Here is a 4,599-nt window from a genome sequence, read left to right as displayed (position 1 = left end):
GGTCCAAGCCATCAGCATCTCTCCCCTGAGTGACTCCAGTGGCTCCTCATTGGTCTCCTGCTTCCTGTCTTGCCCCTAGTCGGTATCTTCTCAGTAGGTAGCCTGAGTAAATCAAGTCACGTCATTCTGTCAAACTTCCAGTGGCTTCCTGCTGTAAGTAAAAGCCCAGAGTCCTTACTGTGGCCTACAAGACCAACCAACTTTTTGTGTCACCTATTGATTTTGTTTTTCATTTCTGCTGCCATATTTTTAATTTCCAAGAGCTTGTTTTTGTTCTCTGCATGTTCCCTTTTTAATTTCCAAAAGCTTCTTTTGTTCTCTGCATGTTTCCTTTCTTTTTAATAGTATCCTGGAGGCTCAACATTTTTTGAGGATAATGTGGTTTAAGATTTTTATCTGCTTACACTGTGTTTCTTCTAAGATCCTTTTTTCTTTGTATTTTTGGTCACTGTCATGTTGGAGCCTTTCCTCAAATGTCAAGAGATTCTTTATTGTCTGTTTATATTTAAGAGCAGGGCCCTAAAAAGCTAATTTTAGAAGCCTTTTTTTTTTTTTTTTTTGAGACAGGGTCTCACTCTGTTGCCTAGGCTAGAGTGCATGGCATAATCTCAGCTCACTGCAACCTCTGCCTCCTGGGTTAAAGTGATTCTCCTGCCTCAGCCTCCAGAGTAGCTGGGATTACAGGCGTGCACCACCACGCCTGGCTACTTTTAGAATTTTTAGTAGAGATGGGGTTTCACCTCGCTGGTCAGGCTGGTCTCAAACTCCTGACTTCAGGTGATCTGCCTTACCTCGGCTTCCTAAAGTGCTGGGATTACAGGTGTGAGCCACCACACCCAGCCAGAAGCTTTTATATGTAAGCATGAGGACTTATAACTTGAAGGCTTCACTGTAGGCTTTTGGGGCAGATTTCACCAGGGAATCTAGCTGTGTGCATCTCTGAAGGCCTTTCCCCTTAGGTTGATCAGTTTTCCCCAGACAAAAGAGATACCTTCCAACTCCTTCTGGCATGGGGTGGGATTGAGATGAAGGTGGTAATTTTTTAATTTTTTTATTTGTTATTTATTTATTTTTATTTTATTTTATTTTTATTTTATTTTAATTTAATTTAATTTTAATTTAATTTTGTTTTATTTTTTTTTATTTATTTTATTTTATTTTATTTTTTTATTTTATTTTATTTTAGAGATGGAGTCTTGCCCTGTCACCCAGGCTGGAGTGCAGTGGTGCAGTTGACTCACTGCAACCTCCACCTCCCAGGTTCAAGCAATTCTTCTGCCTCAGCCTCCTGAGTAGCTGGGATTACAGGTGCCCACCACCATGCCTGGCTGATTTTTGTGTTATTAATAGAGACGGGGTTTCACCCTCTTGGCCAGGCTGGTATCAAACTTTTGACCTTGTGATCCACCCACCTCGACCTCCCAAAGTGTGGGGATTACAGGCGTGAGCCACCGCGCCTGACCTACAATTTTTTTTTTTTTTTTTTTTAGCAGAGTCTTACTCTGTAACTCAGGCTGGAGTGCAGTGGCATGATCTCGGCTCACTGCAACCTCCACCTCTCAAGTTCATGTGAGTTGCCTGCTTCAGCCTCCCAAGTAGCTGAGACCATAGGCATGCACCACCAGGCCTGGCTAATTTTTGTATTTTTAGTAGAGATGGGGGTCTCCTGTTGGCCAGGCTGGTCTCGGACTGCCCTCAAATGATCCACCCACCTTGGCCTCCCAAAGTGCTGGGATTACAGACATGACACTGCGTCCAGCCGAAGGTGTTAATTATAAGCTTGGCTGCAAGCAGGGAAAGGGATGGTGGGTGTCATTGTTCAGTATGTAGACTTTTGGTCTAGGACCATCTCCCAAGCTTTGCCTAGTATTCTGGAGTCCAGTTCTCCTCTGGCTCACCTCTCCAGAGATATACCTGAGTCTCTGCTTGAGTGAATAATGGGATCCAGGGGCCGACCCACTTCTGACACATAGGCTTGCAAACGATCTTGTGTTTTCATCTCAGTCCACAGCTCCTCGCCTCCTGATGCTTCTCATTTCCACCCCTTTCTGGGGCCTGTGCCACCAGCTGGGTGCTTCTTGTCTCCCTTCTGCCCCCACAACAAGACACTTAGTTCTCTCCTTTATCTGGTGATTCATCTGCCACTCTCTTGCCTAAAATTGACTAAAATTTGTTGACAGCTCTTGTCTGTCACCCTTTCTCCTATTCTCTTGGTCTTTATAGGCTTACACCTTTTTGAATACATTTGCTGTTATTTAATGCAGCGTGGGGAATGGAAGGAGGTAAATGGATATGTTCGTTTTACCATGTGCAAGTGGTTCCTTTTTATTATAGTTTTTTAGAATTGTGGGCAGGCCGCGGTTGCTCGCGCCTGTAATCCCAGCACTTTGGGAGGCCGAGGCAGGCGGATCACAAGGTCAAGAGTTCTAGACCAGCCTGGCTAACATAATGAAACCCCGTTTGTACTAAAAATACAAAAATTAGCCAGGTGTGCCTGTAATCCCAGTTACTCAGGAGGCAGAGGTTGCATTGAGCCGAGGTAGCGCCACTGCACTCCAGCCTAGGTGACAGAGCAAGACTCCATCTCAAAAAAAAAAAAATTGTGAATAAGTCTGTTCAACAATCTTTCAAATATTATAGAAATGTACAGTTTAGGCCGGGCGTGGTGGCTCACGCCTGTAATCCCAGCACTTTAGGAGGCCGAGGTGGGCGGATCACGAGGTCAGGAGATCGAGACCATCCTGGTTAACATGGTGAAACTCCATCTCTACTAAAAATACAAAAATTAGCTGGGCGTGGTGACGGGCACCTGTAGTCCCAACTACTCCGGAGGCTGAGGCAGGAGAATGGTGTGAACCCGGGAGGCGGAGCTTGCAGTGAGCCGAGATCACGCCACTGCACTCCAGCCTGGGTGACAGAGCAAGACTCCGTCTCTTAAAAAAAAAAAAAAAAAGAAATGTACAGTTTAGGAGCCAGTCTCCTATAATCTCCCCCCCCACCCCCCGAGAGAGAACCACTGGCATTAGTTTGATATTCTGGAGTCTTTTCAGGCTTTTAATATGTATGATATAATCATTTATGTATGCATACACACATGCTTGTTTATATGTACACAAATGTGTATGTATGTGTGTGTGTGTATATATATTTGATGTATTCCAACATATGGGTGTTATAAATACATAAAAATAGGCCGGGCATGGTGGCACATGCCTGTAATCCCAGCACTTTGGGAGGCCGAGGCGGGCGGATCACCTGAGGTCAGGAGTTCAAGCCCAGCCTGGCCAACATGGTGAAACCCCGTCTCTACTAAAAATACAAAAATTAGCTGGGCATGGTGGTGTATGTCTGTAATCCCAGCTACATGGGAGGCTTAGGAAGGAGAACCGCTTGAACCCAGGAGGCGGAGGTTGCAGTGAACTGAGATCATGCCATTGCACTCTAGACTGGGCAACAAGAGGGAAACTCTGTCTCAAAAAAATATATATAAATACTATTATTTATTTGTTTATTCATTCTTTGAGACAGAGTCTCACTCTGTCACCCAGGCTGGAGTGCAGTGGCCTGATCTCAGCACACTCCAACCTCCACCTCCTGGGTTCAAGCAATTCTTGTGCCTCAGCCTCCCAAGTAGCTGAGACTACAGGCACGCACCACCACACCCAGCTAATTTTTGTATTTTTGGTAGAGACGGGGTTTCGCCACGTTGGCCAGGCTGGTCTCAAACTCCTGACCTCAAGAGATCTGCCTGCCTTGGCCTCCCAAAGTGCTGGGATTACACGTGTGAGCCATTGTGCCTGACTTAATTTTTTTTTCTTTTTTTTTTTTTTTGACCAGGTGAGTGCGTTGGATCTTCGTCAATCTGCACGACTCGTTACCCATTCTCTGCCTCTGGCTTCCCCGCCACCACGCATGGCTAATTTTTTGTATTTTTAATAGAGATGGGGTTCCACCATGTTAGCCAGGATGGTCTCGATCTTCTGACCTCATGATCCGCCCGCCTCGGCCTCCCAAAGTGCTGGGATTACAGGCGTGACCTAATTTTTTTTAAAAAGATACCATATTATACATACCATGCAGTGACTTTATTTTTTCACCTAATCACTTTCTGAGGCATCTGTCCCTTCAGTACCCTTAGCTCTGCTTCATTCATAGAAAATGAGTGCATGGCATTGATTGGATTGTATTAACCTGTCCTCTTTTGATGGGTATTTGTGGTGTTTCACTCTTCTCTTATTATTATTATAAGCAATAGTGAGGTGAATTACCTTACGTATGTCTTTGTAAGCTAGTTTTTAAAAACCGTGAGTGGAATTGAGCGCGATGGCTCACGCCTGTAATCCCAGCACTTTGGGAGGCTGAGGCCAGTGGACCACCCAAGCTCAGGAGTTCGAGACCAGCCTGGCCATCATGGCAAAACCCCATCTTTACTAAAAGTACAAAAATTAGCTGGGCATGGTGGCACGTGCCTGTAGTCCCAGCTACTCTGGAGGCTGAGGCAGGAGAATCCTTTGAAACTGGGAGGCGGGGCTTGCAGTGAGCCAAGATTGCGCCACTGCACTCCAGCCTGGGTGACAGAGCGAGACTCCATCTCAAAAA

Source organism: Hylobates moloch, unplaced genomic scaffold, assembly GCF_009828535.3.
Source record: "Hylobates moloch isolate HMO894 unplaced genomic scaffold, HMol_V3 SCAFFOLD_19, whole genome shotgun sequence".
Classification (NCBI taxonomy): domain Eukaryota; kingdom Metazoa; phylum Chordata; class Mammalia; order Primates; family Hylobatidae; genus Hylobates; species Hylobates moloch.
Note: the sequence above shows the minus strand (reverse complement) of the source record.